Below are 27,458 nucleotides of genomic sequence, written 5' to 3'. Positions count from 1 at the left end.
GCATTCACAAGACATACACTTTTTTTCAGGTAGCAATAAGTGCTAGGATTAAAATAAGTGTGTGTGTGTGTGTGTGTGTGTGTGTGTGTGTGTGTGTGTGTGTGTGTGGTATGTGTGTGGGAGGGGGGAGGAAGATGAGCAAGGTGGAGGTGATGGACCAGGGAGGGAACTCAAAGGAAACAGTTGAGCAGAGACTCAGTGGTGTAGTCATGGTCCAAGCAGGTGATGGAGGAGAATCACCAGAAGAGGTAGTGGGGGTGAGGTCAGAGGGGTGGCTGTGACCAGCTCAGGCTAGGCCTGCAGGGTGAGACTTGCATGGGCAGGTTGAGACTCCAGTGCACTTACTCTGCAGGCCAAGCTCCACACTTCCTCCCCTGCAGCATCAGCCTCCTGGAACTGCCCTGACAAATGACTGCAAACCCAGTGGTTTCACACAACAGAAATGTATTTTTCTACCATCTGAGGCATCAGCAGGGTCATGCTGCCCAGGCAGCCTCCAGGGAGCATCCTTCCTTGCTGCTTCCTGCTACAGGTGTTCTTTAACTTAAGGCCATGTCGCTCCCACCTCTGCCTCTGCGGCCCCACTGCTCTGCTGTTCTGCCTTATGTCCTGTATGTGTGTGTGTGTGTGTGTGTGTGTGTGTGTGTGTGTGTGTGTGTGTGTGTGTGTGTAGCTACTGGGACTTGAACTCAGGGCCTGGGCACTGTCCCTTAGCTTTTTCACTCAAGGCTGGCACTCTACCATTTAAGACACACCTCTACTTCTGGCATTTTGCTGGTGGATTGGAGATAAGTCTTGAATTTGCTCAGGCTGGGTTTGAACTGGGATCCTCAGATCTCAGCCTCCTGAGTAGCTAGGATAATATGTATGAGCCACCTGTGCCTGGTTCCCCCCTACCCCCCACTTTGTCACTGTTAAAATTAGCTTGAGTTGTTGTAGTGTCACATAGGAATAAGGACACTAACTTGAAAAGAACTTTGCAAGGCAAAAGGCTTACTTCTGCCAACGGGTGCACTATCAGTCACTTAAGCACACAGCTCCCCCCCTTTTTTTTTCCAGTCGTGGTGCCTGAACTCTGGGCCTGGGCACTGTCCCTCAGCTCTTCAGCTCAAGGCTAGCACTCTACCACTTGAGCCACAGCACTACTTCCAGCTTTTTCTGCTTATGTGGTGCTGAGGAATCGAACCCAGGACCTCATGCATGCAAGGCAAGCACTCTACCACTGAGCCACCTTCCTAGCCCACAGCTCCCTTTTTTATCCCTAACTCAGTAGGCTCTGCTCCTCTGCTTGGCTGAGCTCAAGTTCACAATCTGCAAAGGGATGTGGTTTAGATAACAGGATGTAATTAATTTTTTTTTGGCAGTCCTGGGGCTAGTTGCTATCCCTCAGCTCTTCAGTTCAAGGCTAGTGCTCTACCACTTGAGCCACAGTGCCACTTCTGTTTTCTGGTGGTTAACTGGAGATAAGAATCTCATGGACTTTCCTGCCTGGGATAGCTTTGAACCTCGATCCTCAGATCTCAGCCTCCTGAGTAGCTAGGATTACAGGCATGAGCCACCCTCTCCCTGCTAACAGGATGTCTTAAAGTGCAGCAAAAAAAGGATGTAACTAAAATGTAATTAACAGGAGCCAACCTGCTGGCCAAAGCTGGCACTTTTCAGAAAAACACTTCTCACAATATTAACAGAAAGGAAGCAAACTACTTTGATAGAAAGAAGGCTTTTCTTACAGTCATATAAGGACATGTTCAAGGGTTGCAGAGACTAGGATGTGGTTAGATGTGGTGGATATTTTAAATCCTACCTTCCTATCTTTATGGATATCAGTTAGTTTGGTGACCTACCCCTTTTCAGTCTCAATTAACATCACCATTGACTTAGTTGGAGCTGATTTTCTGCTTGTTATAGTGACAACCTTGCAGACTGCTCCACTTCCTCTGCAGTGGGTGCTATTTAAAATGCACACATGGAAAAAGGGAATTCACATGGATTCAACGTCCATATAGTACAGGCAGTGCAAACTCGGCCTCTGGTGGACAAAAGGGTTCTCACACACGGGGAAGTCCTTGTTTTTGTCCTTCATACTCAGGTGACAGATGAATCACTAAAGCGTCCAGTGAAGGCTCAGAGGCTTTAGGGTTAGAAGTCAGGGAAGGTCTTGCTTTGCAGTGGGGTGGAGCCTCAGAGGTGTCCATCAGCTGTTGGGCGTACTATTGGCCTCTGCCCACTAGGTGGCAGTAGTAACTGCCCAAGTAATGGCAACCAGGCTTAGCCATTATGATTTGACACCCAATTTCTCCTTGAGAACTACTGTACTACTCCACTTTATGTTGCCCCAGTGGAGGTAAGGGGAGGCAGCTGGGAACTCAATTTAGGCTTCACACCTTCATGTCCCAAGAGTGGAGATGATTACCTTATTCCCTGACATCCATTCTCTAGTCTGGTGAAAAATTTTCAATGAGGCACATTTTTGCCAGAGTAAGCACTACATTTCCCAGCCTTCTTTGCAGCTAGTTGTAATCATGTGACCACATTTCAGCCAATGAGAGTTGAGCAGGGCAAACAAAGTCTCTGGTGTGCCCTTGAAGGGTAGGGGCAGGTTCCTTTCCTCAACTTCCCTCCATAGTCTTGCTTCCTGGAATGAAGACTGAGTACCCACAAGATCACAGAGTCCTGGCCCTTCATACCAGTGTTGACCAGAATGCCTAGGGAAGGATGTTGCTGGAGAAATAAGCTCTTCTGGTTTAAGACATTTACTTAAGCTGGGCACTGGTGCTCGTGCCTCTAATCTCAGCCACTCAGGAGGCTGAGGTCTGAGGATCGAGGTTTAAAGCCAGTCTGGCCAGGAATGTCTGTGAGACTCTTATCTCCAATGAACTTCCCAAATAAACCCCAAAGAGGAGCTGTGGCCCTAGGCCCTGAGTTCAAGCCCCAGGACTGTTACACATACACACAAAAAAAGACATATTCTTAAGGGCTTTGTTACAGTTGTGTATGCCTGCATCCCAACTATTATACCCCCTGGAGGGTTAGAGAGAAGGATATGCAAAAGAAGGGGCACAGGTAGTCTGGCTGGGCGACCTGAGAAGCCCAGCCAGCGGAAGCCTTGAAGAACCAGAGGACTGGAACAGTCTGAGGGCAGAGAAGGCCATAGAGGGAAACCCAGCACCAAGAGAGGAGTTTCACCAAGTAATCCAAACAGATATAGAAATCTTAGAGTTTGTCCTCAGGCCTGGGGAGCATGTGGAGGCTGGATTTGGAGGCTGAGCAATGGTAGGAGTCCCTGGCTCCTGTCCACTTCAGAGGATCTACTCCAGGGTTGACCCCTTACTCTTGCCTCTTACCCCTTGCTGAGCTGAGCTTGGCTCTTCTGGAGGTGAGGTCTTGGATCTTCCTTGCCCATAGATCCACTAGCAGGCAGCCAGGGCCAGTAGAAGTTCAGCCAAGGCCACCGCCTTCATCCCTAGGACCACAGTTGTAAGTACAGACAAGAGGCCTGAGGGACAGAAGGGAGAGCGTATCCACACCAGGGCTCCTGGTCTGTACCCCCATAGCCCACACCTCATTGTGTTCCTGGGGTGGGCTGGGCCCAGCTGCTGTATAGTCCCTGGAACCAGATCCTTTCTACACTGATCAAAGACCACTCCTCCCTCTGCCTTGGCCTTGACTGACATCTGGCTTAGACCAATGCCATCTCAAACTCTGACCTCCCAAAGCAGTGGAAATCTGCTCTCATGCATTGGCTGCTCCACCTCTTTGCCTCAGACTCCATACCATGTGCTTCCTAATTAACGCAATCCTGGAGCTCACACTCCCATACAGAGTAATGGCCCAGTCTCTGGAGAGGAGACAGACCCACAGTGAGACAAGCCTTGCACAGGATCACATATGTTAAAGAAGCCATCACACACCTTATTCATGGATTGAATTATCCCACCCTACCCTACAAATTAATACAATTACGTGTCAGTACAAAAAGAAAAAAAAGCCAGCCATGGTGACATCCACCTGTAATGCAGGCTACTCAGGAGTTCCAAGGCAGCCTGTGAAACCCTATCTCAAAAAACAAACTAAAAACCAAAAGGGCTGGAGTATGGCTCATGTGGTAGAACCCTTGCCTAGTAAAGGTGAGGGCCTAGATTCAGTTCCCAGCACTATGGAATGAATGAATGAACGAATGAAGAAACAAATTTTAAATGAGAAACAAAGCCTCAGGCTGGCTCTACCCCAAGCTCCACGTCACCATGTGGAGTTACCACGTGTTAACAGATGATGTCCCAGACACTTCCTGGCACTTGACAGTTGTGATCTCACTGGAACCACACAGCCCATGAGGCTGGCTTTCCATTCTCATCCCCTCCACTCCCCCTTTGCTCATGGAATCAGACACCAGCTATCAAGGAGCAAGGCTCCATCCCAGAATCCTTGCCCCACAGCCACACCCTTCAGTGCCGTTATAAGTAGCCTCATGGCTCAACCTTATTTAATACATTGTTGTGGGAGATTCACAACTGCGCAGGCAAGACTGCCCATGCAGACAGCTCTATCTGTCTATCTATTGGCTAGGCTGCTAGAACATGGTTCTCTGAGTCCCTGCTCTGCAGCGGAGCTGGACTTGTGTGAGCTTGCTGGAAATGGCTCCCTTCCCATAGCGAAATTGTCCGTGGCCTCCTCTGTGTCGAGTACGTGGGCTCCCATTAACTTCATTGGAGATGATCGGTACTCTCATCTGTTGGAGCTATCTGGGTTGCAGGTTTCCTGGAAAAGTCTTTCTCCGTGGGAAAGATGGTTTTGCTGTAAGAGGGAGGGCCTGTCTCATGCTTCCCCTCACCCGTCCCCACATTATGAGCCCCTGGGCCAAGAGCTGGCATCCCTAGGATAGCCTAGATTCTACCTGGGGTGGGGCCAGAGGTCATATTCTGTAGCTATAGAGGTCATGGCAGTGTGTCTATGGGGCACAGCCGGTGTCTGATTTTCTATCAGTGTTTCCAGCTCTTAGTAGGACATTCAATAAGCAGGTGGCAGACATGTCTTGAATGGTTAAATGGTCTATGCAGAGTTTGATGATGGCCAGAACAGGAAGAGGTTAACTGTGGCTGGGAGGAGACAAAAAATTCATTGAGGAGGATTTTGTTTCTACACTGGGTTCTGAAGGAATAGGAGATTTTTTTTTAAGAGGACAAAACAAAGCCTTCTAGGGAACAGCTTATATAATAATACAGAGGCTTCGCAGAGCTGGCTTGGTCGGGCCTTTGGGACCACCTGCTCTCAACACCTCCCCTGCAGTTTGTCTTACCTTTTACTCTCAGGACATCTGACCAGACAGGTATTGCCTGTTGGGTTTCCTCTGGATTTTTACACAGCAGTAGGTGCCAGCATCCTCAGCAGAGATGACGTAGACAAATATGGAAGTCAGTGCTGGAGGGCCAGGCAGCTCAGGAGGTCATTGTCTCTGGTCACAGATACCAGCTCCTGTGACTGACTGGCTGATCCAGACATTTGACTCAGGTCCCCAGAGCCTGAAGGCAAAAAAAATCATCCTTGTTGAATTCCTTCTGCTGGAAGTCATTCTCAGTGTATTGGTAGAGAGAGCCTGAAAGTACCCAGGGATGGAAACAGAGGACCTAGGACCCCATGGGATTTCAGGACCTCAGAGGAGAAACCACCTGAACCTCGAAGGAGCCAGGAAATTTTTTGGCAATGTGGGCATCAAGCGAAAGTGACTGTCCACAGCATCTGGGTGGTCTCGTGTCCACTGTTCTACTTGATCAGCCAGTGGGTTGTCAGGCACACACTGCTGCCTAGTTTACATGTTATGTACTTGTACTTAGAGTGATCAGCCAGGAATGGTAGGGCATGGCTGTAATCCCTTGGAAGCTATTTGGAAGGCAGAGTTTGAGAAGAGTGAGGTTCAAGGGCAACACAGGCAAAATGTTAGTGAAACCTCATCTCAATCGATAAGCCAGGCATGGTGGTGTGTGTCTATGATCCCAGGGATGTGGGCAGTGGGAGGATGTAGGCAGGTGGATATCCAATGGAATATACTAGACAGGGCAGCTGTCTGGAAAGTGCAAGGCTGAGTTCAAACCCAACTACTGAATTGGGTGCTGGTGGTTCTTCACGCCTGTAATCCAAGCTACTAAGGAGGCTGAGAACTGAGAATCAAGGTTTGAAGCCAGCCTGGGCAGGAAAGTCTTTGAGACTCTTATCTCCAATTAATCACCAAAAAGCCAGAAGTAGAGCTATGGATAAAATGGTAGAGTGCTAGCCTTGAACTAAAAAATCACAGGGACCAGTGCCCAGGTCCTAAGTTTAAGCCCCAGGACCAGCACCAACAAAACAAAACTAAACTAAAAAAACAAACCAATCCAAAAGCAACCCTTACTACGGAGAAAACAAACAAACAAATAAACAGGAAGACAATCCAATCAACCAAGTCCTACACTGCTAAACTGGGCATGGTGGCACATACCTGTAATCCCAGCACTCAGGGGGCTAAAGTAGGAGAACTGTGAGTCTCAGACCAGCCTGGGACTCACATAGCTTGCTTACATAGCAAGGCAAGGAAAAAAGAACAGTACACACTCCTATAGAATGATAGATCTAAGTCCTGCATATACAAGCTACCATGGGTGGAACTCTAGACATCAGGGCCACATCACCAGCTGTCAGGTCACCAGCCCCAGGTTCTGACTCCACTTGGAGTCCTTTCACTAGGAGCTGAGCCCCATGACTTGCTGTAGCCAATGGGCTGTTAGCAGACACAATACGTGTTTAGGGTGGACTTGGGCAGTTACAAAGGGACCTCTTGGGCTTCAGCCATCTCGATGAGACAAACACACCCTGAGTGACTGCTACCCCTCTACTCTGGGCCCTGGCATGAGACTCAAGGAATACAATCATCCCAGCTGCCAGCAAAAGAGCTGGGGACGGGTTTGGGAGGGTGGTCAGTTGTGGTACTTGGATACAGGGCCTAGGTGCTATCAATGGCCTTTTCTGCTTAAGCCATAGAGCCACTTCTGGTTTCCTGGTGGTTTAATTGAAGATAAGAGTCTCATGGCCTTTCTCTCCCAGTCTGTGATCCTCACATCTCAGCCTCTTGAAAAGCTAGATGTGAGCCAAGCCACCAGCACTCAGCAAGCTGCTGTGATTTTTTTTTTTTTTTTTTTTTTATTGTGTAACAGCCTGATCAGTCCTGAAGCCACAGGGCCTTGTACTCACCCCTCACCTGCACCCAGGTGCCCCCATCCACCTTCCCTGCTGAGTCCTCTGGGAGCCTCATACACAGGTAGGTTCCAGCATGTTCCTTGGTGACACTGAGGATGTGGATGGAGTAATGGCACCTCAGCGGCTCCAGCGTTTGCTGGCTCATGGGTCTGACCCCAGGGAAGACGCCATGCTGGAAGTTGTAAGTCTCTTTGTTTGTCCTGAGTGCTCACCATGATCCATTTTATCCTGTCGGAGGAGTGTGTCACCTTCTGCCACCAGCAGGGGGCCCCCAGGCTGCAGCACTTGCGGTTCATTCTCTGCTGTGCTCTGAGGACCCTGGGACCAATGGAGGCAGACTTTCACTTGACAAGAAGACCTGGAGCTCTAAAAGGGAAAAGGGGAGGGGGGGAAATCTACTCATTATCCAGCCAGGAACAATCGCCCAGGACAGGAGAGGGGGTGTGGCTGGAGAGGACAGGGAAAAGGGATGGAGTGGCTGGCTGAGAGAAGAGTTGTTTAATGGAAAATCTGTAAGGAATCAGAAGAGCCAGACACTTGGTAGCTCTCGCCTGTAATCATAGCTATTCAGGAGGCTGAGACCTGAGGACTGGGATTGGAAACCAGCCTGGGTAGAAAATACCGTGAGACTGTCATCTGTATTTCTTGTGTGGATAAACCACAGCTTGCTTTTCTGCTGACTTGTTGGCAGACTTGAGCTATTTGTGATTTGGAAATATTGCAAATACAACATTTATGAACACTCCTGTACAGCGCTCAACAAAAAAAGCTAAGGGACAGTGCCCAGGTCCTGAGTTCAAGCCCTGGTACCGGCACAAAAAAGAACTGTAAAATGTTACAATTTCCTTGAAAACAACTGGGCAGTGTCTTAAAAAGTTAAGGACTGAAAGTATTGCTCAAGCCAGAAAACCACCTACCTGGCAAGCATAAGGCCCTGAGTTCAAACCTCAGCACCACAAACAAAAGTTAAACATAACACCTACCCTATTTTATAGTCATCTGATTTTTTAGGTATTTTCCCAGTTTTCTTCTGGGGTATCTCCTTCGGTGCTTGTTCTCTCTTTCGGGACCAGGTTTGCTGTGTTCTATTCCTCAGGCTTTTCGTTTTTTTTTTTTTTTTTTGGTCGGCCATGGGGCTTGAACTCTGGGCCTGGGCGCTGTCCCTCAGCTCTTCAGCTCAAGGCAAGTGCTCTACCACTTGAGCTACAGCGCCACTTCCGGTTTTTCTGGCGGTTATTGTCAATGATGTGGCTCCTCTGGTACTGTAGTAAGCCATGGTCCTGGTGCACTGCCTAGTGTCTGTATGTGACACTGCAGTCATACTATGTCCAGCAGGTTGAAGGCTTGTTTTCAATACTTCCATACCTGTCCTCTTGCCCCCGCCCCCCCACACACACCAGGTTGTTCTTGTCAATGTTTAGATTCTGACAAGACAGAAGCTAGCTGCTAGGCTTGGATGTTGAGCATTACCTTAAGGTCCACATGTAAAGGTTTGCTGTCCTGGGTATTTTTCTTTTTTGATTGGTCGTGGGGCTTGAACTCTGGGCTTGGACACTGTCCCTGTGCTCTTCAGTTCAAGGCGAGCGCTCCACTGCTTGAACCACAGCGCCACTCCTGGTTTTCTAGTGGTTTATGGAGATAAGAGACTCACGGACTTTCCTGCCCAGGCTGGCTTTGAACCACGATCCTCAGATCTCAGCCTCCTGAGTAGCTAGGATGACAGGCGTGAGCCACTGGCGCCTGACTATGGGTATTGATACTGGGAAGTGAGATGGACCTTTAAAAGGTGGGCCCCAAACCAGGTGCTTGTGGCTCACACCTGTCATCCTTGCTACTCAGGAGGCTGAGATCTGAGAATTGTGGTTCCAAACCAGCCTGGGAAGGAAAGTCCATGAGACTCTTATCTCCAATAAACTACTCAGAAAAAGCTGGAAGTGGTGCTGTGGCACAGGAACAGTGCCCAGGTCCTGAAATTCAAGGTGGAGCTTAGTGGGAGATCTTTAGGTGATTGGGGGCATGACCTAGAAGGGAACTCTAGCCTCTCTCTCTCTTCTCTTTCTGCTCTGGTTTGAGTCTTGACAGCTTTCTGCTATACATGCTCCCTCCATGTTGTGCTGCTAGCCTCTGCTTTCACCAGAACTAGACTGAGGCTGTACCATGTCTTTGAACCTCCAAAATGGTGAGCTAACTAAATTATCCATTACATCGTGGGTAGCCTATGTCAGGTATTCAGTCATGGTAAAGCCAACACACTACTGAGTGAACATACCATCCTTTTCCCTCAGGTACAAGGCAGGAATTGTGTTGTCCCTCCTGTGTTTCTTGCCTTGTATTCGGGGTGTGATGGAGGTGTGGGGAGTGGGGCTCTGGTAACTTCAGGCCATTTTCTCCCTATGGAGTTTAAATGCAATTGGCTTCTAACTTGCTGGCCTGCAGCAACCTCCAAACTAGTTTCTAAATTTCTTATGAGGGCAGCTGGTCCACTGGTGTTAGAATTAATGTTTCCTTGCAGGAGAGAGCCTCTGGGACCTCTGACTTCACCATTTGCAGACATCCCTCCTTCTTATTTAAAGGTTTTTTGAAGTTCTTCTCTGTTGTTGAATGTCACATTTATGTTGTATCATGTGGTCTTTTTTTTTTTTTTTTTTTGTCGGTCATGGGGCTTGAACTGCGGGCTTGAGCGCTGTCCCTCAACTCTTTAGCTCAAGGCTAGCACTCTACTACTTGAGCTACAGTGCCATTTCTGGTTTTCTGGTGGTTATTGGAGATAAGAGTTTCACACATTTTCCTGCCCAGGCTGGCTTTGAACCAGGATCTTCAGATCTCAGCCTCCTGAGTAGCTAGGATTAAAGGTGTGAGCCACTGGCCGCTTGGCTCATGTGGTCTTTATTTGCCTTCATCTATGTGTCTGTGAGGCTGAGCCTTGTTTCCACAGGGTCTGGCGGCACCTGCTTCTAAGGACCACAGGATCAAACATGCACTCTTTCCTCTATTAGACTGTTGTTATTATTTATTTATTAATTCACTTATTGTGCCGTTACTTGAACTCAGAGCTTGGCTGTCCCCTAGCTTTTATTTTTCCACTTTTGAGGCTAGCTCTCTGCCACTTGAGTCACAGCTCCACTTCCATCTTTTTGGTGATTAATTGGAGGGAAGAGTCTCGAAGGCTTTCCTGTCCAGACTAGCTTTGACCCTTAATCCTCAGATCTCAGCCTCCTGAGTAGCTAGAATTACAGGTGTGAGCCACTGACACCTGGTGCAATGATTTCTCTTAATTGTGGAGCTGGGGTGGCGCATGAAATTCTTCCAGATCTCCTTTTGACATGCCCCTGTACATAGTGTTTTTCTTGCCAAATGCTTAGGTGTCATCAGCTTAGCAACAGAAGTTCTAGAAAGGACCTGAACACACATACACACACTCTTCGTAGAGGGTCAAAAGCTGACACCAAGAGATACTGGAAAATCTGAAAATACAAAACAGTAGACATGGAAAAATAAAACTTTCTCAAGATGAAGCCAATGCTTACCAGTATTAAAGCATTATAGAAGCTACTTTTAGAAGTAAAAATTACTTTTATTAAAGTTTCACGGAAACCATCCACAGAACATTCAGACCTTTGAAATCTGAGACCAGGCCGGGCTGCCCACTGTCTGAATTTGCCCTCCACACGACTCTCTCTATCTCTTTCTTTTTGTTTTGTTCTGCAAAGCTTGAAATGAATTCCACTAGGAACCAAGAAAAATGAGGGTTGCACATGGTCTAAATGAAATTCATTATTTTCTCTCTTCCTATATATTACTAGTGGAAGAGTACTGGAAATTTATAGGAAGAAAACACAGAGGGAATTGTGTGTTTTTTTAAAATGGTTGGATACATTAGATCCCCTCAAGTCAAATCGGTGTTTATGAGCAAATAAACGGATTAAAGTGAAATAACGTTATGCAAATCCCCCTGTTGTTTTTCTTGGATAGCTTTGTTGAGACAGCAACATTAACAAAGCTGCCTGCAGGTGGCGCTGAAGAGCTCTGCAATCTGTTTATCACAGATCCCTTTCTGCTTGGCGTGTTTTATTGTGACTCAGTCAGCAGGTAAATGTCATGCATCAGTCTCCAGGGAAGCTGCTCCTGCAGTTACAGAGCAAATGCACCTTTGAGTTCCAAAAGCTGAGGTCCAGATGAAAGGTGCAGAAGTTTAGAAAAATATAGGCCCTGGAAGAGTCAGCCCTTTCTTTACCATTCCCCACACTCACCTCAGTTACCTGCTGGGATTAGGTGACATTACTCAGGATGTGGGAGAGAGGAGGAGAACCCCAGAGTGGTCTCTAGAGAAAAGTCCTACCCTGACTTCCTGAAAGTAGATCAAATTTGTAAAGAGAGTCAGGGGGTTTTAGGGTGACAGGCCTCATAGAGTTCTGTTCTCTGCCTGGTAACAGAAGTGCAGATGGAGGGTGCTTTCTGTCTGTGTGGAAAGGACCTGAGACCACATTGCAGAGCTAGCTGAAGTCCCAGAATGCTTAAGAGGATTGTGGGTGGAGCTGTAGCCAATGGGCAGGAAGTTCTGGGTTCCCCAGTCCTGGCACCTGTGTGGATCTGCCCTCAAGTGCAGAAGCCCTTCTTAGCAGAAGCCTGCATGGGCTGATGTATCACACAAAGGCACCTCAGATACTCTGGGCAGAAGAATGGTGGGAGGACCAATGGATGGAGGAGAAACCACTAGAACCACCGGGGGATAATTGACTAAAACACAAATATTAGCCAGGTGCCAGTGGCTCACACCTGTAATTCTAGCTACCCAGGAGGCTGAGATCTGAGAATCTTGGTTCAAAGCAAGCCTGGGCAGGAAAATTCAAGAGACTCTCATCTACAATTAAACCAGCAAACAGACAGAAGTGGAACTGTAGTTCAAATAATAGAGCACCAACTTTGAGTTAAAAACAAACAAAAAAAACCCAGAGGCCTAGGTTCAAGCCCCAGTAACGGCACATCTAGAAATGTTAGATTGTAGAGAATTTCTACAGTGCAGTATAGCAGAAATAAACTTGGTGGCGTTGTCTCATTTGGTCTCATCATCTGAGCTCTTGAGGGCAGCTTTCCTATCTGTAACCAGGTTGGGGCGGAGGGTGGACTCAGTGGTACCAAGAGCATTTCCAGCTCAGCACCTCCTGGGTGGTCACTGCTACTGCTCATCTGTGAATGCTTCCTGTCCCTCCCAGGCTTTTTGCAAGCAAGCTTCCCGCAGGCTCCCGCAAAGCTACTGGGGACCACCCCAACACTCTATCCCCTGCAGATACCATAGGCTGCTTTTTCTGCCACTAATTCAGACTACATCCAATTGTTAAAAAAAAAATCACAACAGAACAACCCATCAGTTGAAGAATCATGCTGATAATCCTCAGCAGATAGGAAAATGAAAAGGAAACACATATATCTCTAATCAGGCCATTCTAACAAGCGGAAAGCATTTGATCTCTTGGTTTCCCCTTTCAACCCATGTCTGCTGAATACCTGTTTTGTACCAGGGCCTGGAGATTGCATTGTATCCAAACACTTTTGAGAGGCCAGAATGATAGAAAAGGGAAATCAGGATATTTTAGCTCTGTTGACCAGTTACTCTAGTAACCTGCTGGATAGACTCCATGACTTCATAAGTCTCTTTTGCACCCTGACCCCTCTCTCCGGCACCCCAAGCATATCTGTTTGTCTGCTCATGCCATAACTCCACTGGAGGCTGAACAAATGTTATATTTAACAAATTTCAACCTGGACTTCTAATTCCCACCATTGAATCTATCCTTCCACTTGCCTTCTTTATCTGGTCCTTTGCTCAGCCTAGTCACAAACTGGCCTCAATTTCTCTCCCCATTCCCTTTCTACCCCCAGCACATCCTGCCATTTCCATTTCCATGAATTCCTCTCATTCATCACTTTCTCCTCATCTCTGCCTTCTGCTCTCAGCTACTCACTCCCATTACCTCTGGGTACAACCTCAGTTTTCTGATTGCTTGTTTTACTTTAATCTACTTACCCCACAGGAGCCAGTGGAAATTTCTAGAATTTTGCATTGGATCTTGTAATTTGCTCTGTGGATTAAAACTCTCTTGTGCCTTTCTATTCTTTGATTAAAATCCTAAAAATGTCTCCTGTGGCCAGTAGTATCTCTGGGTGGTCTGAGTTCCTCTAATGTCTCCATTATTATTGCCTCCAACTCCCTTCTCTTCCTTGACCATTCCAATCTCATATGTTACTTTAGAATTTGGCACAATAGGTTCCCTTTGGCTAGGAGGTATTCCCCAAGCTCGTCAGATAACAGCTTAAATGCTCTTTTTCAGAAAGGCTTTCCCTGCTGCTCTTTTTTTCCCCCATCAGCTAGCAGCCATTTAGTTTCTGAGCCTGTGGAGACTTGCATCATTGCACTCTCATTACAATAACGATTATTTCTTTTGTGCTTTGGGTTTGAACTCAAGGTCTTTTTTTTTTTTTTTTGTCAGTTGTGGATCTTGAACTCTGGGCCTAGGTGCTGTCTCTCAGCAATTCAGCTCAAGGATAGCTCTCTACCACTTGAGGACAGCACCACTTCTGGTTTTCTAGTGGTTAATTGTTTTTTTGTTTTTTTTTTGGTCCAGTCGTGGGGCCTGAACTCTGGGCCTGGGCACTATCCCTCAGCTCTTCAGCTCCAGGCTAGCGCTCTACCACTTGAGCCATAGAGCCACTTCCGGCTTTTTTCTTTTTGCTTATGTGGTGCTGAGGAATCGAACCCAGGGCCTCATGCATGCAAGGCAAGTGCTCTACCACTGAGCCACCTTCCTAGCCCCTCTAGTGGTTAATTGGAGATAAGAGTCTCACAGACTTTCCTGCCCAGGCTGGTTTTGAACTGTGATCCTCAGATCTCTGTCTCCTGAGTAGCCAGGATTACAAGTGTGAGCAGCTGACACCTGGCTTGCAATCCCCCTTTTACAGTATTCCCTCCAGGGCTTTCATTATATTTTGTAATTCTTTTTCCTGTGTTTTCTTGAGTCACATACTATTTGTGAATATTTTTAAATACATTTAAGTTTGTTTGTTTGTTTGTTTTTTGCTGGTCATGGGTCTGGGCTCTGTCCCTCAGCTCTTCAGCTCAAGGCTAGTGCTCTACCACTTGAGCTACAGCGCCACTTCCAGCCTTTTCTGCTTATGTGGTGCTGAGGAATCAAACCCAGGGCCTCATGCATGCAAGGCAAACACCCTACCACTGAGCTACCTTCCCAGCCCCATGCATTTGAGTTTTTATACAAAAGAGTGTCATGATTTATGCTTTACATCCTCTATGGATATTCCATTGCTAAGATTTAGACTACTGCTAAGTGTAGTTGGAATCCACTGAGTTTTATGGTTGAATAGGTCTCACCTGGAGCTTAACCAACCTTTCTGCCCTCACCCTGCAGACACATATTTGTATCTGTTGCTAATTTTAACCAGTGCTACTCTCAGTGTTATAGTGTATATATTTGTCCCTCAGCTTCCTAAGCTGAAGTTCTGGGGGTTCCTTTTGGGTATAACAGGAGAGCAGAAATACTAGGCTCTAGGCCATGGGAATGTTCAATACAACCTTTGCTGTCCCAAGCCACCATGCCCACTGACACTCCTACAAGAAACATCCAATTCCTGGCGCCTGGCTGTAGGGCTGTGCCTTGCCTTTCCCTAGTAAATAATGCAGCTGGGCCCTTTAAGTTTATTAGCTTTCAATCCATTCTCTCAATGGGGCTGTCAAAATTTCACATCAAACCTTGAGCCCATGGTGGACTTCCCCGTAGGCTCAGGAAGTAGCCAGAACCACAGGTGTGGGTTTTCCTGTGGGATGGAGTCCTAAGTCCCTGTTAGTTTCTCCATCATGGTCTTGAACTTGGAAGTGAAGAGTGGCCAGGAAGCTTCACTTCCTGGGGTAGGCCTCCCTCATCTTCTTTGGGAGCTGCAGATGACAGGGGAGAGGGACAGGCATCAGAGGGCTGTGGAGGTGGAGGGTGGTGTCATAGCTACAGGTAATGAGGCACATCTTCCTCCTGGCCCTGGCCCTGTAGATAAGACAGAAGGGAATGAAAGGTCCTATGCCACAGAGGAGGGCTGTCCTTTCTGTGCCCGTAACCTGAATAGGACGCAGGGAGCTGAGGCAAAGCCATGGTCTCTTAACTCTTCCTGGGAAATGTCAACTTCCTCTTTCTCTTCCTCTTTAAATGTTCCCTGTCTCCTCCCTACCAGGGTCCATCTATCACCACCCAGTGACAGGAAGATAAGCATGGTCAGGACAGGCCTGTTTCCTGTTTGCATCCCTTCATTCCAGGCAGGCTCAGCCTCAGTTGCCAAGACAACACTGTGGTCTCCTCTCAGCTCAGTTTCCTTATCTTCTTTGTTTTTTCTTTTTTCCCCTTGGCAGTAGCGAGGTTTGAACTCAGTGCCTTACACTTGTTGGGCAGGCATTCTGCTGTTGAGACACATTTCTAGCCTTTTTTTTTTTGGTCTGCTGTGGGGCTTGAACTCAGAGCATAGGAACTGTCCCTGAGCCTCTTTGTGCTCAAGGCTAGTACTCTGTCACTTGAGCCACAGCACTACTTCTGGTTTTTGAGTGATTCATTGGAGATAAGAGTCTCATGGAGACTTCTCTGCCTGGGCTGGCTTTCAATCTCCGTTCTCAGATCTCAGCCTCCTGAGTAGCTAGGATTACAGGTATAAACCACCAGTGCCTGACTATTTCTAGTCTTTTTTATGCTGTTTATTTATTTATTTTTTGAGCCAGCCCTGGGGCTTGAATTCAGTGCCTAGGCTCTGTCCTTGAGCTGCTTTTGCTTAAGGCTGGCACTCTGACTTTTTTTTAAAAAGTAGTTTATTGGAGACAAGGGTCTCACGGATTTTTCTGCACAGGCTGGCTTTGAGATCTTCAGATCTCAGTCTCCTGAGTAGCTAGGATTACAGGCATGAGCCACCAGCACTCTGCTATTTTGGATATTTTTATTTTTATTTGAGCCAGTCATGGGATTGGGTGTGTATTGCTCCTGAGCTTTTATGCTCAAGGCTAGCACTGTATTACTTTGAGCCACAACTCTACTTTTGGCTTTCTGGTGGTTAATTAGTGATAAACCTGCCCAGGCTGCTTTTTTTGGGGGTGGGGTGGGTCTTGGGGCCTGAACTCTGGGCCTTGTTGCTCTCCCTCAGCTCTTCAGCTCAAGGCAAGTGATCTACCACTTGAGCTACAGCAGCACTTCCAGTTTTCTGGTGGTTTATTGGAGATAAGAGTCTCCTGGATTTTCCTACCTGGGCTGGCTTTGACTGTGATCCTCATACTCAAACTCCTGAGTAGCTAGGATTACAGGTGTGAGACACTGATGCCTGGCCCAGGCTGCCTTTGAATCATGATCCTCAGCCTCCTGAGTAGCTAGGTATGATGGTGATTTTTAAGATAGTCTCACCTCTTGCCTGGGTATGTACCTGGATCTTTATCTACCCAGTTTAGGCTCCCAGTCTTATCTAGGATGAAAGGCTCATACTACTTCATCTAGCTTCCCTCTGTTCTGCCTGGAATGGCCTCAAACCATGATCCTCCAGATCTTAGTCTCTTTAGTTGTAAGAATTAAAGGCATGTGACACTAGTACCAAGGTCCATTTCCCTTACCTTTAAACTTGGGATAGGAAGACAGAACAGCTAAGAAAAGTACCTAATAATGCTCAGTACCTGTTAAAGCTGGATGGCTTCTGTGTGAGAACTGGAAAAAGACAGCTCCTACTAATGTAGTGATTTTCAACAGCATTTGATAAAATGAGCAGGTGGTATCAGCATCCAGCTGAGTGATGAAAACAGTACTTCCTGCTGTTCAGTACCAAAGGCATCCAAGGAAGAGGGTGCTATAATTTCTTCCTCACTTTACAATAAAGAAGGGAGTTTTGGACAGGTAAAACCACACATAGTGAGCATAGTACAGTTAGCATGAGAATCTAGCTTGTCTGCTGAGTGTGTGTGTGTGTGTGTGTGTGTGTGTGTGTGTGTGTGTGTGTGTGTGTGTGTGTGACTGAGATTTGAACCTAGTGCCTAAACTAGCTCCCTTGCCTGGAGTCTGATCTGTTCCCTTCTTTTCTTCCTTCCTGCCTTCCTTCTTTTCCCCTTTTCTTTCCCTCCTTTCCTCTCTTGCTCACTCCCTCTCTCCCTCCATCTCTCCCCTCTTTTTCCTTCCTTCCTTCCTTCCATTTCGTTTTCTTTGTGATGGTCCTGGGGTGAAGGCTAGCATTCTGCCATTTGAGCCACCCCTTCACTTCTGCCATTTTGTTGATTGATTGCAGATAAGAGTCATGAGAACTTTCCTTCCCAGAATGTCTTTGCACTTTGATCCTCAGATCTCAGGCTCCTGAGTAGCTAGGATCACAGGTATGAGCCATTGGTACCCGTCTCTATTTCATTGTTTTTTTGTTTTTTCCTTTTGGTTATGCTGAAATTTGAAATCAGGTCCTTATACTTGCTGGGCAAGCATTTTACCACTTGAACCATATCCCAAACTCCTTTTTCTTTATTTTACAAGTACATTTTTTTTTTTTTTTTTGCTGTGGGGCAGGTCTTGTGCTACAGTCTTCTCATCTTCACTTCTCATGTAGCTTGGATCACAGGTGTGCACCAACAAGCCTAGCTTATGTGTTGCAAGGGGATTTCATTAACTATTTTTTTTTCTGGGGCTGGCTTTGCGACACTATGCTCCTTTCTCCATGGTCCTCACATCTTCATCTTCCACATAGCTGGTATGACAGGAGATCTGAGCTTTTAGCTGCTTGATTATTCCACTCCTACTTACCCAAGTCCACTGGTTGGTCTCTGAACTTGCTTGCCTGTTCCAATGCCTGGGTGTCCTGAAACACTTGGCAGCTAAACATCTTTTCCTCCTGAAGTATTGACCAGGATGTGACTGTCTTGGCTGAATGTCCCATCTGAATTCTTGAAGAGATCAATGGTCCCACCACGTTCCTCTCCAGCCAGGTGATTTGTACATCTTTAGAGTAGGAGCTTTGCATGTGACATGTGATGATAGTGCTTGGAGTTCCAGGACATGGTGTGCCGAGCAGCTCACTGTGGGCACAACTGAAACAACAGCCTTCTTCCCTCACATTCTTTTTTTCTCTCTGTTCCTGGGCCTTGAATTCTGGGCCTGGGTGCTGCCCCTAAGCTCCTTTTGCTCAAGGCTAGCACTACCACTTGAGTTACAGTACCACTTCTGCCTTTTCTTTTTCTTTTTGTCGGTCATGGGGCTTGAACTCCAGGCTTGGGTACTGTCCCTCAGCTCTTCAGCTCAAGGCGAGCGCTCTACCACTTGAGCCACAGCACCACTTCCACTTCTGGCTTTTTCTGTGATTAACTCAAGAGTCTCATAGACTTTCCTACCCAGGCTGGCTTTGAACCACAGTCCTCAGATCTCAACCTCCTGAATAGTTAGGATTACAGGCGTGAGCCACCGATATCCAGCTTTCGCCACATTCTCTCTTCATGCAAAACATGCTCAAGTAGCATCTATACCCATCTAAGCTTGCACTCATTGTGGTCCTGTCCCCAGGGAGCTCCTACTCGGATGGGGAGGGCAGGAGGAAAGGTAGGAGTCATATGACCTGAACAAGGGTCCTGAGAGTCTACAATAGGGGTCCCTGACTTAGTGTGGCTAGGAAAGGTTTCTGGAGGAAGTGACCCTTGGGTGCAAATACAAAAGGATAACACAATAGGAGGCAACGGTAGGAGGCAGATTTTGTTTCTCACAAATAGTGACAACAAGCCCCCTGTGGTTTTCCATAACTTTGCCACTCCTCACTAGAGAGATCCCTGGAATCAGAGTGGGACTTTGTGACTGCTGATAAACAGAATGTGGAAGATGTGCCATCTGCGTGTGTGACTCCCCAGGCTTTCACAAAAGTGGATCTGGCTTTCACCCATCGATCTATTGGGGCATCTTTTGAACCCAGCCACAACCTGGAAGGAAGTTTAAACATGGCCCATTTGGAAGGAAGATAGGAAAGGCCCACATGGAGGAGAGGAGGACAGTTCTACAGGGCAAGGAGCCTCATGCTCACCTCCCTGGGAGTTAGCAGAGAGTGAAGCCAAGGAGGCAGGCACAGAGCTCTAAAATATGGCAGCCTGTGGTGGCTGCAAAGGTTGACTGTGTGTGTGCGCGTGTGTGTGTGTGCGTGTGTGTGTGTGTGTGTGTGTGTGTGTGTGTGTGTTTCTTGCCTCAGAGGACCCAGGGAATGAGCTCCGAGGATCCTTTGCACCTCACGGTGGACTACCTGGCAGGGAGTGGAGTAAGGAAGAGGCACAGAACAGCAGGGCAGTGCTGACCAAGCTGTAGGAGGAAGCATCTCCAGGCAGGAAGTCGAGGGTATGAAATCTGGAAGCTCCACATCATTCTCAAACTGTCTCACATCGATGGCTTTGGGATAAAAGCCACTTCATATGCAGATGAGGGTCAGCTACCAGCACGGGCTGGCACTGTGCCTAGGGGTCAGACATCTCTGTAAGGGAGGGCTGAGATTCCATCAGACAAAGGAGGAGAGAGGAAGGAGAGAGAAGAGAAATGAAGATGGCGAGTTATTCTCTAGCATAATATCCACCTTCCTGGTTCACCTTGTTCCAAGGTCTCAACTCCAGCGTTCTTCTCTTAATAAATCTTTATCATTACTCTTATAAAAGTAGCCTCCTTAATTCGGCTTTTCAATACTTAACAACTCATACTTGGAAGGCAAGCCATGGTGATTTTGCTAAAACTCAAATCAGTTACAGCAATGATCATCAATTTAGATTATTTTGAGCATACATCTATGTTTATTAAAAAATTCACTTTATTGTCATTATAAAGATGATGTATAGAGGGCTTGAGATTCCATGAGTCAGGTAAGGACTTTTTCTTTTTTTTTTGGTCCGGTCGTGGGGCCCGAACTCTGGGCCTGGGCGCTGTCCCTCAGCTCTTCAGCTCAAGGCTAGCGCTCTACCACTTGAGCCACAGTGCCACTTCCGGCTTTTTTCTTTTTGCTTATGTGGTGCTGAGGAATCGAACCCAAGGCCTCAGGCATGCAAGGCAAGCGCTCTACCACTGAGCCACCTTCCCAGCCCCAGGACTTTTTCTTTTTGTACAGTGCTTCCCTTACCTCAGCCTCTCCTAGTCTCTCCCTGCCAACATTCATGGAAATCTAGTTCTCATTCCTGTCCCTTCCACTCTATTTCCTCCCTCTAAGATACATAACATTTTATTTTATTTCTCTTTTAAAAAACATGAGCAACTTTATATGCTTGTACATTTTACTCTTTTAAACAAAAAAGGTGGTGTCTTCCGCCTACTATGCCAAATGTTGCCTTCCTATTCAATCCTATCCTGTGGGACACTCTGAAATGGAATGCGGATTCTTCTTCACATTCAATTTATTTGTTTGTTTGTTTATGTGCTGGTACTGGGGCTTGAACTCAGGGTCTCATGCTTCATTTTTTAATTTTTTTTTTTTGCTCAAGGCTAGTGCTGTACCACTTGAGTTATGTCAGTACTTCTGTTTTTTGCTAGTTAACTAGAGGTAAGAGTCTCATGGACTTTCCTGCCTGGGCTTGTTTTTAATCATGATCCTCATATCGTAGCCACCTGAGTAACTAGCATTACAGGTTTGAGCCACCTGGCTTCTTTTTTCTTTTTCTTTTTTTTCTTGTTGAGACTTGAACTCTGGGCCTGGCACTGTCCTTGAGCTCTTCAGCTCAAGGCAAGTGCTCTACCACTTGAGCCACAGCACCACTTCCAGTATTGGAGATAGGAGTCTCAAGAACTTTCCTGCCCAGCTGGCTTTAAACCATGATCCTCAGATCTCAGCCTCCTCAGTAGCTAGGATTATAGATGTGAACCACCATCGCCTGGCCTGGCTTCTTTTACATTTGTGTCACACACTTTTGACCTTCCATTGTCAATTGGCCTGCATTATTCTAGTGAGAGATCTGCTATCTTGTTTATCCATGTTTCTTTGAATCTAACAGTTCTGTTTTCATGTCTCATTTAAAATTCTTTTTATGTGACCAGTTTATGTAATCTGATACGATACTCTTGGTGTGCTTTTTTTTTTGTTGTTGTTGTTGGTGGTGGTAGTAGTCGTGGGGCTTGAACTCTGGGCCTGAGCACTGTCCCTCAGCTCTCCAGCTCAAGGTTAGCACTCTACCACTTAAGCTACACAGCCACTTCCAGTTTTCTGGTGGCTTATTGGAGATAAGAGTCTCATGGACTTTCCTGCCCGGTTGGATTTGAAAGGTGATCCTCAGACCTCAGCCTCCCGAGTAGCTAGGTTTATAGGTGTGAGCCACCGGCATCTGGCCTTGGTGTGGTTTTTATCTTGTTACTTCGGCTTAGGACTCATATGGTTTCTGCCCTATGGCCTATGGTTTCTGTCACCTTTGGCATTCATGGGAACTGATATTTCTTCAAATATTCTGTCTGTTCCCATTTTTGTGGGACTCCCACAACTTGTTTATTAGACCACTTGAAGTTTTCCTACCGCTGAGTGCTGCTCTGTTGATTTTTCTTTAGACTTCTATCTCTGTGTTGTTCACTTTTGATGGTTCTGGTTTTGTTGCCTTTTTCCCCCTTTGGTACTGGGGTTTGAACTCAGGGCTTCATACTTGGGCAGCTTGATCACAACTGATGCTTTACCACCTGAGTCATGCTTCCAGTTAAGATTTTTTCTTTTTTTCTTTTCTTTTCTTTCTTTCTTTCTTTTTTTTTTTTTTTTTTTTGGGTCCAGTCGTGGGGCCTGTACTCTGGGCCTGGGCGCTGTGCCTCAGCTCTTCAGCTCAAGGCTAGTGCTCTACCACTTGAGCCACAGCACTACTTCTGGCTTTTTTCTTTTTGCTTATGTGGTGCTGAGGAATCGAACTCAGGGCCTCAGGCATGCAAGGCAAGCGCTCTACCACTGAGCCACCTTCCCAGCCCCGAGTTAAGATTTTTTTCTAATTAATTGGAGATGAGTGTCCTGAACTTTTCTGCCTGGGCTGGCTTTGAACTGAAATCCTCTAGATCTCATCTCAGACTCCTGAGTAGCTAGGATTACATATTTAAGTTATCGGCACCCTCTTTAGCTTCTTGAACACGCAGAAATAGACTTATAGTAACTTTCATGTCCTTGTACTTCAATTTTACCATCTGTGTTTACTGGTTAAGTTTCAGATGATTGATTTTTTCCCCTATTTTAAATCATATTTTCCTGCCATTTTCATGCCTGATAATTTTTTTTAATTGAACGTCAGACAATGTGAATTTTACTGCAGTGGGTATTGAATGGTTTGAATTTCTATAAATAGGTTTGAACTTGTTGGGGATGTGGTTAAATTGTATGAAAACAGTTTACATTTTTTTTTTACATCTCATGCTTAAGCTTTGTGGGCCAGAAAAACAACCTCATTTAGTGTTGGGATCATTATTCTTCTGTGATGAGTGGGAACTTGTCTGCTCCAGCAAATGTTCTGTGAATGATGAGGTTTTTTTCTCTTGGGTTGGTAGGATCAAGCTTTATTCTTAGCCTTGGGTGAGGTCCTGCCCCCCTCCCCCACCTCTGCCTTGGGTTGTTCCCTCATGTGAATACATTTTCCAGTTTTTTTTCTGTTGAGCATTCAAGGGGCCTTTTGTACAGGGAGGTCTCTCTGTGTGAAGCTGTCTATTATTTTGTGTGTCACCCTGAGAACTCCAGCTACTGTGGCCTCCATGGACTTTCAGCTCCTTCTCAACCCAGAGAAACCTCTGGGCTCCACCCAAGATCTCCCTTCTCACATGGTGGTGATGTTTTCTAAGGGAGCAATCTGAGGGCAATCTCTGCTTACTTCATTGATGTTCCATCCAATGGGGCAACTTAAGTTTTCTGGCTCCATGACTAATGTCATGTCTATGATCACTGTAAATAGTTTCCCCAGATTTTTAGAGAATAAATCCAGACTCTGGTCCCTATTTTGGTGGAAATTGTCTATTTAACTTGATTTGTTCTTGTGTATATGCTTGTATCTTCTGTCATGTCTTCTAATGGATCTTTGCTTGCACAAGTAAAGGTTATTGATTTCTGCTTGTTGATTTTTCTAACTTACTGTTTGTTAGTAGTTTAGTGTTGATTCTATGTTTTATACCCTTTCCTTTATATTTTTCCAATTTAATTTATCATTCTTAATATTTATTCCTTTCCCCTTATTAAAGCATTGCTTAAGACTGCAACACATGTTAACAGCATTAGAACTAGTAGACATGAGATTGAAGACTATTTGAATATTCTATCAATTCCATATTTTCATTTCAAGATGGTCCTCATACCCCTGCAGCCCCTTGTTCTGGAGTGGCTTAGTGGCTATTCCTGAGCTTTCTGAGCAGCTGGAATCCAGGAGTTTCTAAACCCATATATATATATATATATATATATATTTAAGCCATCCTTGAACTCAGAGCCTGGGCCCTGTCCCTGAGCTTTTGTGCTCAAGGCTAGTGTTCTACCACTTTGAGCCACAGCATCAGTTTTAGTTAATTGGGAATAAGAATCTCAAGGACTTTCCTGCCCCGGGTAGCTTTGAACTGTGATCCCCAGATCTCAGACTCCTGAGTAGCTAGGATTACAGACAGGAGCCACAGATGCCTGGCTCCAATACCTTTTTAGTTCCTGCTTATCCTCCATTTATATAGAACACATATATGTTTCTAGGTGATTGCCAATATCCTAGCAGATGCTCTGATATCCAAGCTTTATTCCATGGACCCCTCATTCAGGCACTGGAGCCTGAAGACACAGTCTGCTATGGTGTATGAGGTGCATGGCCTTGTATGACAGCTCAGTTGAGCAGCACAGTTGGAGTTAGGAAAAGGTCTTCTGGGCATGGGGCTTCAAAGGCCTAGGACCCTGTCCTCTCAGCTCTTGAGGCATTGGTGGTAAACGAGTTTGAGGCCTAGTTGGGTGGGGATCCTGGCTTTGAGTCTTCCTAGGGGTAGTGCTTTGGGTGAGCAAGGAGTTATACTTTGGGAGGGGGAAGATAGTCTCAGTTCTATAGGAGGACTCTGTGTGTGTGTGTGTGTGTGTGTGTGTGTGTGTGTGTGTGTGTGTGTGTGAGAGAGAGAGAGAGAGAGAGAGAGAGAGAGAGAGAGAGAGAGAGAGAGAGAGAGAGAGAGAGAGAGAGAGAGAGAGAGAGAGAGTGAGTCTTAGCATGTTCTTTCTGCTGGGTGGAAGAGGGTTGGCTTTCCTGGGCATCTAGGTCTGGGGAGACAAGAGTGGAGGGATGGGAAAGTGCACACAAGACACACTTCCTCTTTTAGCTCTGAGCAATGCATATGCCTCTTGATCACAAGATGGTCACCTACTGTGACTCAGTTTACCCATTGTGCTCTTCCCCTCCATCTACTCTGTTATGCTGGAATACCTTGATGCCATTTTTGACCACTTATTATTCCCCCCCCTTTATTATCAATCAATCAATCAATCAATCAATCTGTGTGTCTGTCTATCTAGCTCACATTACAAGGAGGGATTTCATTGTGACATTTCCACATGTTTACAATGTATTCTAATAAATACTACTTCCTCTTCACTCTCCTTTTCCCCTTCTCCCTTTCTAAAACAATTTCTGCCGGATTCATCATTCTATTTTCATACATTCCAACAATCTACTTCAACCCTATTCATACTTTCATTGGAAAAGGATCTTCTTCTGACTTGATGAGTGTTGCCATAGCAAAATATCATAGGCTAGGTGACTTATGAGCCTTAGCAATTTGTTTCTCACAGTTCCAGGGCTGGGAAGGCCAGGATTAAGGCAGCAGTACATATTGAGTGTCTGGGGAGAGCCGGCTCCCTGGTTCACAGATGGTGCCTTCTCACTGTGTCATCGTGTGGCAGCTCCCTGGCTCCTCTCCCCAGGGGCCCCATTCCCAAGGCCCCTGCCTTCATGCCATATGAGCCTCCCAAAGGCCCCCTTCATGATACCATTACGTTGTGTGTTAGGACTTCATATGAATCAGGGGTGATCAAACATTCAGTCTTCCTAGGGATTTCTTTTGGCTGTTGTTTTTTGTGCTTTGTTTTGTTTTTGAGAGAGGGTTTTGTGTAGCCCAGACAGGCCTTGAATTTAGAATCTTCCTGTCTCAGTCTCCCCAGTGCTGGGATTTTGCTGTAATCCAGTTTGGACAGTGCTTAACAATCTTAAATCTCTTTCTCTCTTACTCTTTCTACATTTCATCTCTGTCTCTGACAGTCTCTTAAATTTGCCTCATTCACTCTTTTTCAGTCTTGCCCTCACACTGCAGTTCAAGTGGTTCTCTTATTTCTTTGGTAGTAATAGTATTTGAACTCAGAGCTTTGCATTTGCTAGGCAGATACTCTACCACTTGACTCAAGCCTCCAGCCCCAGAGTAGTACGTTCTTGGGGGCTACTTAAGAGGCTCCAACTTAGGGCCTGGGAGCAGTGCTTGATCTGTTTTTGCTCAAGGCTGGAGCTCCACTTCTTGAGCCACAGCCCCATTTCTGGTTGGGGGTGGTTAATTGGAAAGAAGAGTCTCATGAATTTTTTCTGCCTGGACTGGCTTTGAACTACAGTCCTCAGATCTCAGCCTCCCCAGAAACTAGGATTACAGGTGTGAGCTACCTGCACTTGGCTTCTCTTTTTCCTTCACACATTCCCCCCTCTCCCCCGCCTTCTTCCTCCTTCTACACCTAGCCAACCATAGCTGGCCAGAAGAGAGATGCCTCCGATATTGTGAACTCACAGCCTTGTACTTGGCCTTTTCACTCAAGCATAGCACTCTACCACATGAGCCACAGCTCTGCTTCTGGATTTTTGGTGAATAATAGGAGATAAAAGTCTCATGTACTTTCCTGCCTGGGTTGACTTCAATTTGCCATCCTCTGATCTCAGCCTCTGGAGTAATTAGGATAGTTAGGTGTGAGCCACTATTGCTTGGCTAGGTCTCAAGTTCCTTTCTCATTCTCTTTGTGGCTGCAGTGAGGTAAAGAACCTCCTCTTCCTCCTTCACTACCCACCTGCACCACCATGAAGTTCTGTCCCAGGGAATGGGGCTAAGTACCTGTGGACTGAGCCCCTGAAACCATAGGCAGAAGAAATCTTTTCTGTTTTAACTGTTCTCCCAGCTGTGAGGCTGCAGTGATGAAAAGCTGCACAGTAGAGTCACATGCTTGTGTTTGATGTTGACCTTGCCTACTGGACCATGTGGTGGGAACAGGGCCAGCTCTGTCCTCACACTCTGGATGCCCAGCAATTGTCTTTATGGTTCACCATAAGTATATGCGGTAACCTCAGGAGTTGGCCTCCAGTCTAACTCTCACTAGAAGCACTAAGGCACTAGAGCCTCAGGATCACCTTTGACATTCCACAGGAGCATTTTCTTTCTTTTCTCCCCTTCTTGGGGTCCCCCACCTCAGTAAGACCTTAGATCCTGACACTCAATAATTAGGCACAGTAGTAGTTACAAAGAGACATGTTTTTTTTGATTAGGGCTGGATTCTGCTCCATGAGTGTATATGGTATGTGTGTATGTGTGTGCGTGCACGTATGCATGTGCACAAGTACTGAGACTTTAACTCAGGGCCTGGGCACTTTGTTCCTTAGCCTTTTTTTTTTTCTCAAGGCTAGTTCTCTACCACTTGAGCCATACCTCTACTAACATCTTTTTAGTGGTTAATTGGAGATACGAGTCCCATGGACTTTCTTGCCTGAGCTGGCTTCAAACTGGGTCTTAGATCTCAACCTCCCATGTAGCTAGGATTACAGGTGTGAGTGACAGCCCCTGGCTCCAGACTCTATTAAACACTCTCCCAGGTGAAGGTTAGCAGAGGATTAAGAGTTGATATCCACCCCAGGGAGGTCACACATTACCCCTTGAGTTCTGATCAAGCTGTGTATTATTTGTCTATGCCATGTGTGGTAAGAACATGAATGTGTTCTTGGAGACTTTCAAGGTTGACTTGATTGGTATCAGTACTTGGATTCACTCTGGAAATGAGGAAACAAAATCCTCCTAGCCAGAAACCATAAAGAACATTAGACTTGTATGACTTGGCAAGGAATCTCATTCATCACCCAGTCCTCTCACTAGCCTGAAGCCTACTGTATGGATCAGTGACTTGATGATGGTGATGATGATGATGGTGATGATGATGATGGTGATGATGATGATAATGATTTCGATGCCAGTCCCAGGGCTTGAACTCAGGGGCTGTACACTATTCCCGAGCAT

The 27,458-nt window shown here is 46.3% G+C and overlaps 1 protein-coding gene and 1 pseudogene across 1 annotated transcript in view; both read right to left on the bottom strand.

The window, feature by feature from the left end:
• Positions 1–3,410: 3,410 nt before the first annotated feature.
• Positions 3,411–27,458, bottom strand: LOC138817124 (signal-regulatory protein beta-2-like; annotated as a pseudogene).
• Positions 15,122–27,458, bottom strand: part of LOC138816816 (immunoglobulin gamma-1 heavy chain-like) — a 37,464-nt gene continuing 25,127 nt past the window's right edge. The window contains exon 8 of the mRNA XM_070006914.1: positions 15,122–15,172. The gene's annotated coding sequence lies outside the window, so the exon portion shown is untranslated. The remainder of the gene's footprint in view (positions 15,173–27,458) is intronic.

This window comes from Dipodomys merriami, unplaced genomic scaffold (assembly GCF_024711535.1).
Source record: "Dipodomys merriami isolate MVZ:Mamm:240054 unplaced genomic scaffold, mDipMer1.0.p SCAF_7, whole genome shotgun sequence".
In the NCBI taxonomy this organism is placed as follows: Eukaryota; Metazoa; Chordata; class Mammalia; order Rodentia; family Heteromyidae; genus Dipodomys; species Dipodomys merriami.
Note: the sequence above shows the minus strand (reverse complement) of the source record. Positions and strands in the feature narration are given on the sequence as shown.